General features: G+C 42.6%; 1 long non-coding RNA gene across 2 annotated transcripts in view; it reads left to right on the forward strand.

The window, feature by feature from the left end:
- LOC149873815 (uncharacterized) overlaps nt 1-13,070 on the forward strand; it is a 303,143-nt gene that overhangs the window by 15,810 nt on the left and 274,263 nt on the right. The window lies entirely within an intron of this gene.

Here is a 13,070-nt window from a genome sequence, read left to right on the forward strand (position 1 = left end):
TCATAGTAATAACCTGTAGCATACTGGAAGGTCTATAGATGTGGTTTCAGGCCAGCTTCACACATCAACTTATGACTTTCACTGAGCTGAGGGAGCTACACACTTTTTCTGTTGCTGTATGTCTCTTGCATTACAAAGATTCAAACAGTTGATTATACTATTAAATTTTGCAATTTGCTTATGTGACATTTGGGTACTGAATTCTTTTTACTCTCCTAACTTGCACGATGTCTTGACAAATAACTAGAGATTCACAAGAATTTTACTTTTTTATGTGTATTGATGTGACTTTGGTTTTCTCCCCAATTTTTAATGTCTGTAGAGCACTAGATAATGTTTCCTCTGAACTTGGTTCACTGAAGCAAAATATTAGATTCTAGTTGTATGGAGAGAATCTTACTTTCAATGCAAATGATTTTGATATCCCAGTAGAAATGTATAAAACCTTAAATACATTTTCACATGTCCTGCATTTTACTTGGTATTGAGTCCTATATCTGACTTATTTCACTGTGTTCAATGGCACATATGATCAGTGTTATTTGTTCTAAACAGACAAGTTCATTCAGACAGTTGAGATCGTAAGGTGTGTCTGGACAAATAAAGCACCCAGGCAAGTGGGGTGTATATAAATCCATCTCACCGCTTGTGTGAGTATTCCAATTGCCTGGCAAGCATATGTTACTAGATAAGATGAAACATAAATGCATAATTGTAGGTCCAGTGCATGTAACTGAAAATATCTTCTGAACAGAATGTGGAAGACAAATAAATGTTTGTAGCATCATAACAATGGCTAGAGGCCTCAGGCAAGCCCCTGGCTCAGTTATGCTAGACTCTGGATATCCATTCAGTAAGAGACACCTTGATATATGGATATTCAAGCCTGAAGGAGTCACAATGATTATCTGACCTGATGTTCTGAATAACTCAGATCACTGGACTTCCTTTCATTGACCCCACAACTTCTGCTAGAGCTATGCTCACTCTTGATCTTAAATACTTAAGCATTGGATTCTTTAAACCCAGCAGGTCCTTGGACACATTGGTCCAATACTGCTAAATACACTTATTGTTAAAAATTCACACCTTTTATTATCCCACTTCATCATCTAGCCATCCCACTTCATTGTCTAGCCATTGGATCTCTTCATCTGTTAAACTGCTCTCTACTGCTATAAGTATTCTGACAATGTGGACACTTTTTCACATCAGGATCAAGTGAACTCTGAACTTTCTTTTGGATGAGCTAAAGAGACTGGGCTGCTTAAATCTCTCACCATAATTCAGTGCAATCTATTTACTCCAGAGTGTCTCAGCCTTTAAGCATACACTATGTTCCCTAAGTTAATGCCTGCTTTGATCTTTGTTCTTAGAATTCCCAGTGATCTGTACAGGCAAGATGTGAAAAGACAGAAGCCTTATTCTCCCCATTTTAGAGATTAGGCACTAAATCCTGAGGCGATTAAGTGACTTTTCCAAGGTCATATGGGGAGACTTCAGGTGATCCAGGAATCAAACCCAGCTGTGTCAACTCCCAGACCAATGTTTTAACCACAAACCCATCCTTCCATTCAGCTTAGTCTTACTGTCGAAGCCCCAAACTTGGAGTCAAGATGAAGTGAAAGTGAAGTTATGTTAATTTTAAAAAGGAGATGCACTTCAGAATCTTCCAGCTAGCCAACAGCACTGCTGAGTAGTTGGAACTATTAATATGTGCCATGGGGTTAGTGCAGAGAATCAGTTCTCAGAAGGGAGAAACATCTCAGCCGGGGCTGAGTATCCCTTTTGTCTAGTCTATTGAACCTCAAGCAGGGTACTGTGGCACCCTGGGGTTCTGTGAGGTCCTTTCAAGGGTATTGTAGGGTGCCAGGAAATATTAGCACTGTTAGATGTGCAAACACCTACAATAGATTCACAACCCAGAGATTTCAAATAGGAATTCAGTGCCAAAAACATGCTGGCATGTTGTGGTGTCTCTGAGTTCTTTGCAATGTAAGAAGTGCTCTACTAGTTCTACATAGTCAAAAAAACAAGTGAAAGCTAACAGTTGGCATTTTCTGAGGGGTACCTTGAGTCTAAAAAGGTTGATACCCACTGATCTAGCCTCTCCACCTGCAGAAGAATCTGGCAAATACATGCTTGAGACTAAAACTGAGAGAGGTAGTCAGTAGCCTTATAGCCAAAGTGTGAATGGCATGGCCTGTTAATGCTAGGTCTGAAGCCAGATGTGTCTTATGAAGGATATAAACTCTCAGAAGGGCAATGCACTTTGTCCTGTTGACACTTATCCCTTATGTGGATGAATTAGTATAGAGATTTGGCAAGGCAGATGTGAAGAAGGGGCATTGGCAAGTGACTTGTCTAACATATCTCCAGAGAGAACAGACTTTTCTGCCCTTTTTTGTGTGCAAATTTTGGTTCCAAGCCATGTCTTTTGGATTTCCCAGAGCCAAACAACCTTTATTGATGGCCAAGTTCCAACGAAAAGTTAGAGGAGTGGACAAATTCTGAAGCCATGCTGCACCTACTCTGTGGAGTACCTGCCAGGCACTGTTATCAATAGTACAAACTGAATTGCACAGCAGAAAATTGTGGTTCTAGAATTGTTGAGGGTGGCTGGGCTGTTGGCTAGTTCAACCAAAGGCAGAATTAAGCAGGGGAAATGAAACCCAATAATTATGCTGACAAAGGAAACGATTAAACTGTGAGCTTTTTAGTGTAATTTTTTATTATTTGTAATAAAACTGTTTTTGGACTAAAATGAACCTGGGAACCATGGTGGAGGTGGTGGTGAGGGGAGGAGCTGACCACCAGCATAGATTAGTCTTAGGCTGTGAGAGATTACTGTACTGCAACTCCTTAAGAAACACTTGTGGTCTTGCTTGGTTCACTACACTGGCCCAGGTTCACAGGTTACAGGCCAGCACTTGTAGCATTGTGCCATCCTTCTTCTCAACTCCTTGCACTAACCTGTTTGAAAACTGCTACATCAGGAAAAGGCCCAGCATAGGGAATCTGCCTTTTTCCTCATCCCAGGCTATGCACCTCATGTTGGCTGACTTTTAAACACTAGGATAATTCTGCACTGATCCCTTATTCTGCAGCCGTGTTCCTTCTCAGCATAGCTCTGAGCCATTGTGTAACATTAGAACATTATGAGTAGAGTGTTGTTATGTTCACAGGGTATGCTTCCCAAATGTCAAAAGTTAGGTTTTGTAGTAGGGTCCTATGTTTATGAAAACAGGGTTAAAATAGCCCGTGGGAAATGGGAAGTGTCCCAGCTGGAGCTGATTATAGCTGCTGTGCCATGCCCCTCCGATGGGGGACAGCTGATAGAAAGGAGGATGCATTGCTTAGGATGCAAGGCTGTGCTATCCGTTGTGGAATGGTCCTTTTAGATTGGATAAAATGCTCTCCCTGTGCTCAAGAGCTGACCCACTGGATCATCTGCTGAGTGTCAAAGTGTCTCTCATTCTTAACAGTTAAGTGGGAATTCAGTTGAATCCATCCCTTTCAGTGTGTTGACTATGTAGTTGACAAACTCGAGCCTACTACTCTTCACATACAAGGCCAGAAGTTTTCCCAAGCTTCTGTCTTCTGCCTCCATCTTGAAGATGGCCAGGGATGGAGTGTGACCTATCCAGAGTTCAATATTACCAAATTCATTCCTGTGGATATATTTGTTGCTGAATAAGAGATAATTGGATTTGCAACTAGGTTCTATAGAACACATAACCCTCTGCTTGAAACCAGAACGGTTTACAACCATGCAACAATCTGTGTGAGTCACAAAGTTGGTATTGTGCTCAGAGCTGTTATCTCAGAAAGCTCTGTTATTCCATCAGAGCTAGAGTTTAGTAAGAGTGTGCCCATCTGTTTTGTATAGTATCTGCTTGGCTGTCCTCACTTGCCATTTATTGTATGACATGTATGCTTGGTTTATTTTTAAGTTCAGTCTGTTCTAAGCTATGTGAGAGCGAGTGGCAATGACTTGTGTTGACATTTGCAGACTGGCTTTTTTACTTTGTGGTGGGAAGTATATTAAATAAATAAATAAACCCTCATTTCCTGTGATAGGATACCACATTTGGATGTTTCATGTAGACTTTCCCCCAGCTTAGATTTACCTAATATATTCTTAATACAAATGTGTGACATCCACTCCTGTCTATTAGCATAAATCCTACCAGGTCCCATGGTACAGTAAAATTGTGCTTGAATAATGCAATCTTTCCTGACCTTCTAAATACTGATTTCTTTCTACTTTGTCCTAATACTAAAATTATAACATAACTATAAATAAAACAAACCTATAGGAAAACCCTTAAGGAGCATAAGAATTCTTTATAGGATCAAATGCATGGCCCAAGATCCTCTCCCTTGCAGTAGTTGATACTTCAGAAGTTGCAAGAAACTGTAGTAGATAGTTGTGAGAGACCCTTTTCCAAGGGTAAATTTCCTCCCCACCTGCAGTCCTGCTAATGTGAAAGTGGCTTAAGCCCTGGAGCACAAAGGATTCTAAACTTTCCAAAACGCTTGTTTTGTTTTATAATATTATGAAAAGCATTTGTTTAAATCAGTACTCACTTATTGCCTTTCTCCTTTCACAGTCTCACGTAGAGAGAGGGGTTTTTAGAAACACTCAGCATCAGACACCTGCTTGGTTAATTTCCTCCATCTTTATAAGGTGTCTTGCAGCCTCTGTCAGATCCTGAAGTTTCTTCCCGTGCTGTATCCTGCAGCTGGGGAGTATCAAGCCTCATGCACAAAGGCAGGGCTTTGAAGTTGCTCCAAATGATACTATTGATAACACCCGATTTGTTTTCCATCTAGATCTACCCAGAAATTGAAGTTGATTGGACACATGTTAAGTCCTGTAAAGCTAGACAAATGGTTCTTGCAATGGAGCTACAGTGCAGCCTGAACTTGTACAGCAATTTTTTTGAGAGGTGACTTTTTTTTTTTAACCACAACAAAAATTCTCCAAACCCAGTTGCTCATCACTCATCAAGGGTGAAAGAACTCTTTTTATTCTTATTAACTAGAATTGCATATATCAAATGCTTGCTTTTTAAAAAAACTTCTTTTTTTTATTAGAGACAGACCCAAATCAAATTCCTGCAGTTGAGCAATGCTGTTAAGGGACTCTGCAGAGAAACTGGGAACCTGCTGTGCTAGGTTAAGACAGCTGGTGCACTAAATGGTTTATAGTCAATTTAGAATGTGAACTTTCTTCTCACCTTTATCATCTACAACTGGGATTTTTCAATTAAACTTTTTTTGCAGAGAAAAGTGCTGATTTATCAAAACCCACACTTTGTATTGATTTTTGCAAGAGGGTCAGAAGAACAAGGAAATGACATCTATGATGGTTAGAATGTTTTCTAGGAACATGGGATGTCTGGGCTGAAGCCCATCTGAATCAAATAGAGCAGAGACATGTACATGCAGACATTACACTTAGATCAATCTAACTATGGTTAGGGCAATCTAAGTACTGAACTGTACATATGTTTAGAGAGTTTATACTGGGCAAAAAATGGTTGGCCCAATCTAACATAGTTGACTGGAAGAGGTATACTACATATATCAGGCTAACCCAGGGCCTATCTAACCAGATGTGTGTACACATTCAGAGTGCAGCTCCAGCGCTGGTACAGCTCAGCTGCTCACCGTAACTCTGAAGCTGTGCTTTTCCTACCCCCCTATCCTGACTGGGAATGTTTAGCTCTCCAACCCTCCCATACCTACCATTCACCCCACCCCTAATCCTACCCACTCCTTCCTCCACCCTGACTTACTTAGATGAAATTCCCAGTATGGCTTCTGGCACTGGTGAATGTGTGCATAAGCAGTGACTCAATCTTTGATCATGGCTTAATCAAAACTTGCAAAAGCAAGTTGCATTGCGTAATCCTAGATCGGGTCCCAGGAATGTCAGTATCTGATTACTGTGGAGGTGGCGGGGAGTGGGGTGGAGGAAGAATGTGTCCCCCAAACTCTTGGGGGCTTTAAAGGGCTTTTAGAATCATAGAATCCATGAGTGGGAAGGGACCTAGACAGATCATCTAGTCCAACCCCCTGCCATGGGCAGGAAGGAGCACTGGGGGTGGGGGTGCCTATCCAGTCTCCTCTTGAAGATATCCAGGGAAGGTAAGAGCACCACCTCTCTGGGAAGCCTATTCCAGGCTCTGGCCACCCTTACCGTGAAGTAGTTCTTCCTAATATCTAACCTAAACCTATCCTCCCTCAGCTTGTGGCCATGGTTCCTGGTGCCGAACTGTAAGGGTGTTTTTGAAATGGACCATTTGTTTTTTGGCCAGTCCTGTCATCCTTTTCTAGAGAGGCAGGGGAGGAACTTTGGCATAGGGCTTTTGAGGGGATTCACTTCAGAATCTGGACTTCACCTTATAATAGATCAAGATGCCTTGTAGATGGGAGCATTTTGGGATTTAGATCTGGGTCAGAACATGGTGACTCAGGTTGTCTCTTTTTCCTACATAGAAGAGGGACAGTTCCATATTTACTTCTGATCATTTACCCAGATCTCTGGATGAAGGATGATAGACATTCTTCCTCCATCTCTAAAAGAATAACATCAGCTAGGCCTAAGTTCTGTGCTCTTCTGGGGTTAGATCCAAAGCCCTTTTGGAAGTTCACGAAAGAGTCCCACTAATGTCTGCAGAGCTTAGATCAAGTTCAGAATAGTGTTTTCTGACATCTTGTACCTAGATATCCTTAAGTTACATTTTAAGGAGCTGCTGAGGCAAAGATTAGAGTGTGTATATTCCTGTGCAAATAATGTGGATTTTGTCATTGTAGACATAGGAGGTCGTTCCCACTTAGTCCAGCAGTGTATTTGACCTTGGAATAAAAATTATCTGAAGCAACTGCAGCTGGGTCAAATTCCTGTGTTTTACTTGGGAACATTTTTGAGGTGATAGTTAACATTTACACAACAATAACTGCAGAATTTCACACAGTCATTTCTCTGGCCAGAAACCCACATACCTATGGTTTCAGAAGGCTGTTCCTATACATGTGCTAGCCTTCATTTATTTTATCCCTCATGTTAAGGGTGGAAAAGATCCTACATGTGCGGACTGGATGGGGAGACGCCAAGCCCATCACAGACAAGAGAATTTATTTAGTGGTTCTCTCGACCACATGAAGGCCTCTGAGGAAGCAGAGGACTTGCTGTCAGCCTGTACCCAAGCTGGGGGTGAGTGTCCGGTCTCAGTGCCACTTGAAAGGGTTTGATTGGGATGTAAGGGATACATTGGCCCCAGTGCTCGAGTGTGAGCTATGCCCATTGAACAGTACCTCTGTGGCCCTGCCTCTGCAAATGAGATGGGGAGTAAAAGCCTGGAGGTAACTTAGGCAACTACATGCAATGAACATGTAGCCCTGGAAGAAACCACCATGTTCTGAGAAGAAATTAACTTGGATTGGAGTCGAGGTAAAATTTTCCAGGTTGACCTTGGGTCAAGAGATTGTCATTGTCATGTAATTTTTTTTTGTTTCCTTTTTTTTTTCTTGGCATAGCTGGGATATTCTGCTTGTGTGTCCACAGCCTCTGTAGTAATTGGTGGTGGCAGAGTTGTGCCTGATGACTGTTCTCTACCAGAGCACTTAAATACTTGCATTATTTCAAGCTTGCTAGTAGTCTCAGTGGTGGTGATAGGCTTAAGACTGCACCTTGTGAGCTCAGTGATAAAGCTTTCACCTTAACTTCTATGGTGTAGAATCAGGGTCTGTTGGACTCGCCAACCTTCTTTAAAACAGTGTTAACATACATAGGCCTAAGGAAATGAGTGAATCCCCCTGAAAGCAACTTGTATTTGTTTTAACTAGGTATTTAAACAACTGGACACCTTTTCTTAGGTACTTGCACACCTCCCCTTATCTTAGTTAAACACTTGACAATCTTGACAGCATCCATGTGAGGTACAGAAGGCTGCTATTCCCATTAAACAAACGGGATCTAATTGCAGAAACTGACTGTCAGACTTCCAAAGGTGTTTACTAGGATTTTTTAAAGTACCTAGCTTTGAAACTCAGTTCCTAAGTGACTTTCCTCAAGTAGCTGAGGAAGTTTATGGGAAAAGCAGGGACTTGAATCAGGACCCTTCATATTCCAGGCCAGCACTTTAATCACTGAGATGTCATTTTCCTGCAACACCAGGAGGATTGAAAGCATTTGAAAGGCTAGAGTAAGATCTATCTTGCATAGTTAACCTGTCATAAATTATCCCACTAAAGTCAAGGAGGTTACTGGCATGGTTAAGCCTTGAATGCTTAGGTTCTTTATTATGAATGGGAGCATCATTATTTGTACATGATGCAGAAAGAAGGGTAAGGTAAAGTGGCAGAATCTTGTGTCCTCCTTTGATCTTACTCCTTTGTAGCAGCATAAGAACATGGCTGGGAGCCTGGGGTGGCTGTTGCAAATGGAGGCTGCTGCTGCTGCTATCACACAAGTACAGCAAAAGCCACTTTTTTCACACCTCCCTCCATGCCAGTACTTGGGTATCTGTCACCCCTTCCTAGTTATGCTACTGCCCTTTTGTGCTGTTTACATCAGTTCTTAGTGAGGAAGTCGACACCAGTGCAGCCCTCTACCTGGCCCCAGCATCAGCAGAATGTCAGGGATGGAAATGGGTGTACCAGCAAGGGGGCTTGGTAACTGCACTTTTGCAATTGTAGCTGGCGCACAGTTCCTTAGATACTGCCAGTAGATTGTCTAAGTTACAGCAGTCCCTTGGGAAGACTTTCAGGGCATGTTGGGGTTCCAGTGGGGCTGAGAATCAAGAAGTTGTAAGCAACCTTCTGCTGTTGTTTGCTGAGCATATGTTGGTGCAGGGACGAACTTGAATGTTTAAATTCCTTTTACCAAACACTACTATCCACTGCTAGCGTTAGCACTTCAGAACACTTTTTCTTCCCCTTGTTCTCCTCTCCTTTCTGCCTTGATGACGTTTGATTAATTGATCTTCCTGCAGTAACCAGGTCAGACTCTTTACCCACCAGGAAAGAAGGGTCAGGAACTTAACAACATTTTAAATTCTCGAATGTTATAGGTGGTACTCAAAATGGGGTTAAATATGGCTGCAGGCTAAACATAGCTCTGGCCAAGCCACCAAGTGCCTCAGTTGCAGTTTGAATGAAAACACTGGGAGACTTTAACTGATTTTATCCCTTTCTTTAGAATAATGTCCCTTTCTCCACAGATGATCAAATCTCAGTTCAAAAAGAAAGAATGCTTTTCTGCATGAATGTGGCTTAATGGATAAGAAAATGTAGTAACATTTTATGTGTGATTCAGCATTCCAGGTTTCAAAAGATTATTCAGCTAATCTAAAATGTAATATGTCTGGAACAATGACAGCACCCCTTCTGTTATATGGTAGAAACTTTTGCTATATTTTGTTAAGGATCAGTGAAAAGTGAAACATTGCTACTTAATCCCAGAAGATTCACCTTGCAAAGATATTAACATGTGCAAGGAAAAGCTATGTGGAAGAAAATGATGAACTAGCTGTTTAGTCCACCAGAAAGGCCTAGGTGGCCACTCCTTTGCCATGAATAGCAATTTCTTTGCAGCTGTTTTATTTTGCATTGATGTAGGTCAGTGACAGTAAAGAAGCAAAATTTCATATGCAGCCAAAAATCAAATTGACAATTACCTCTGTACATAAACAGGGAATTGTGGCTTTCTATCTTTGCCTTTGTAAATTATACTACATAATTGCATTTTAAGGATCAACCTTGTATGTGAAAGCAGAAGACTTGTATTTCTTGAGGACAGCCTATCTTGAGGAAAAGAATGTCCATGAACCTTCTAGAGAAGCTGCCATGGTGTTCTCTTTTGAACTCATCACTAAGAGATGAATGGGTTATTCTTTGACTTCTGTTCTTTTCTGTGCATAGTGCATACCTACAGGTTAGGGAACTCCCCTCTTGTCAGCACGGAGGTGGAAAGGGATCTGGGGGTCATCGTTGACTCCAAGGTGAACATGGGCCGGCAGTGTGGGGAGGCAGTCAGGAAGGCCAACCGCACCTTGGCATGTATCCACAGATGCATCTCAAGCAGGTCCAAAGAGGTGATCCTCCCCCTCTATGCGGCACTGGTCAGGCCGCAGCTGGAGTACTGCGTCCAGTTCTGGGCGCCACACTTCAAGAGGGATGTGGACAGCATGGAGAGGGTCCAGAGGAGGGCCACTCGTATGATCAGGGGACAACAGGGCCTATGAGGAGAGGCTACGGGACCTGAACCTGTTCAGCCTCCAAAAGAGAAGACTGAGGGGGGATCTTGTGGCCTGTTATAAACTAGTCAGGGGGGATCAGCAGGCATTGGGGAAGTCACCGCCAGGAGTGACCAGGAATAACGGTCACAAGCTAGCAGAGGGTAGGTTTAGGTTAGATATCAGGAGGCGCTACTTCACAGTCAGGGCAGCTAGGGTCTGGAACCAACTTCCAAGAGAGGTGGTGCAGGCTCCTACCTTGGGGGTGTTTAAGAGGAGGCTAGATGAACATCTTGCTGGGGTCGTTTGACCCCAGTACTCTTTCCTGCCATAGCAGGGGTCAGACTAGATGATCTGCTCAGGTCCCTTCCGACCCTAGAAACTATGAAACTAGTTGTTAAAAATGGAGGATGCTTCTTAGAGCTGTGCAAGACATTTGGATGCTGGGTATCTATTCAGTTTGATGGGGAATTGGTTGTCCTAACACCCAAGGTCGTCTTGAAAAGTCAACGCTTAGCAAAGTAAATGTATGCACTGAAAAAAAAATTATGATCACAGCCCTTTGCTGAAGTATTGATACTCACATAGGGCTAGATCATAGCTTGTGGAAGTTTTCAAAAGTGATTTAGGAACAAAAGCCCCGGTGCCCTTCAACTGGTACTCACATCTCAGATAGCTTAATCAACCTGCCATTGGCATATCTATGTGAATAGGAAGACCCATGTGTTAACACTTTTGCAAGGATGACCAGACCTCAGAGTAACTTTGGAGCACACAGAAGAAAGCAAATATTAATCATCTAGTTACCTCTTTTCTCCAGGAGCCAGGTGGCCAGGAAGAGCTAAGGAACAGGAAAGACTTGGGATCTTTCTTATTTGCTGGCTAGTACAGATGAGCTAATATATGGAGGGCAGTATGCTTATTGATCGGGTACATCAGCAACATATGAATCTTGTCATTCTCAATCATCAAGGGGAGCACTGTAACCTGGAGGGGTATGGCTGTCATCAAAGATGGAGCAGTGCAGCCAGGTGCCGAGGGAAAATATGACAGAAGGGGCAGTGGAAATTTCCAGCTGCTGTCATGCTGCCTGTGTGATTTGTGTGGCTGCAGTGGCAGTGGATTTTTTCTTCCCACTCTCTCTCTCCCTATCTCCCCTCCCTTCTCCTCCTCTCCCCGCAGTCCTCCCCTTTAGGCAGTACCCAGGGTGGCTGTCTCAGTCACCCTGCCATAGTTACACTACAGTCTGTCACAGTATCTCCAGAGCCACCACAGCTGACATGCCAGCAGTCGTGCAAGGGTGGCCTAAAAACACAATTGACCACACATCAAATATTTAGCAGTCAAAAGAGTTTGCTACTCTGGTAAGCTTGAAGTATTGCGTCATGTTCTGCTTCTTATACTATTAATTGCAGGCCTCCTCAAAAAAAGTAAACAGATACTATAGCTTAGTATTGACTTGATTGTGGTGCTCCCTATATTTAGAATGGATGCCACAGAGAGGTATTTGTGCTTTAGCATGGCCAGTGTTTACTCTCTAATGGTGCCATCTGTATTTAATGCTAAGCAATTATGCAGTGCCTTTTCAAGGGTCATGCCAAAGAGGAGGTTTTATAAAACAGAACGACCAAAACAAGCATGCAAGTTAGGAACTGAGGTGTCCATTGAAATACTGCCCATGGACAAGGTGTTTGTGATATTGTATAATACAAAATGTGATTCATGCAATCATCATTTTAAAATTCTAATGTAGAAACTAGGTAAAAGGGGGCAAGAGGTGGGGAGTTTGTGTGTATGTGCGAGAAGAGGAGGTTAGAAGACAGAAATTTTAAAAATGGGGGGGAGGGGTGAAAACAGTCCAATGCCTCTTTTAAAACAAACCAAACAAACAGTGCAGAACTTTTCTAATTTTAAGACTGAGGACAGGTGGTGCAAGATGGATAACAGAGGAAGGAGCTCCACTTTCTAGAACTTGAACAGTCAGAGACCTGATTGTCTAGTAGCTTGTGGCACATGTATCTCATTGTCATGCCCTTACTCAAGGCACACATCAGCAAGCACAGGGAGTGTCAGGGGCCCAACCCTGTGGGACAGTTGGTCCTGTTATGTTTGTAGATGCCAGTGAAGTAGCCTTCAAACCCCTCCTCAGGTAGTTGAAAGAGAATGGAGCTAGACTGTTCTCAGTGGTGGCAAATGACAGAACAAGGAGAAATGGTCTCAACTTGCAGGAAGGTAAGTTTATGTCAAATATTAGGAATAATTTTCTCACTAGGAGAGTAGTAAAACACTGGAATGGGTTACCCAGACAGGTGGTGGAAGCTCCATCCTTGGAGGTTTTCAAAACTCAGCTAGACAGCTTTGGCTGGGATGGTCTAGTTGGGGATAATCCTGCTTTGAGCAGTGGCTTGGACTAGACCTCCTGAGGTCCCTCCCAACCCTCATTTTCTGTGATTCTAAGTGGATCAGCTGTGCCAGGACACATCCCAGCATAGCTGATCCTACTCCACAGACAATGCCTGTTTAAATGCAAGTAAGACAATTGCTTCACTTTGTTTTGGACAGTGGTTTGGGAGTATGTTAAGGGATTGCTTCTGCTTTGCAGATCTTGAATTCTAATACTTCTCTCCTGGAGATGATTTCAGAGGGCCTCCACATGGATGCATACGCTGAAAATTGCATCATTGAGGGGAGTGAGTGGTAGTCAGAAAAGGAAAAGAAAGCAATATTACTATATGGACTTTCAGGTTCTTAGCAATCTGCTGGGATGCTTGCAATATATCTGTGTACTAAAAGTAAAAGTTATAGACAGTAATAGATCTGGGT

Source organism: Crocodylus siamensis, chromosome 1, assembly GCF_052110815.1.
Source record: "Crocodylus siamensis isolate JL-2025a chromosome 1, ASM5211081v1, whole genome shotgun sequence".
NCBI lineage: Eukaryota > Metazoa > Chordata > Crocodylia > Crocodylidae > Crocodylus > Crocodylus siamensis.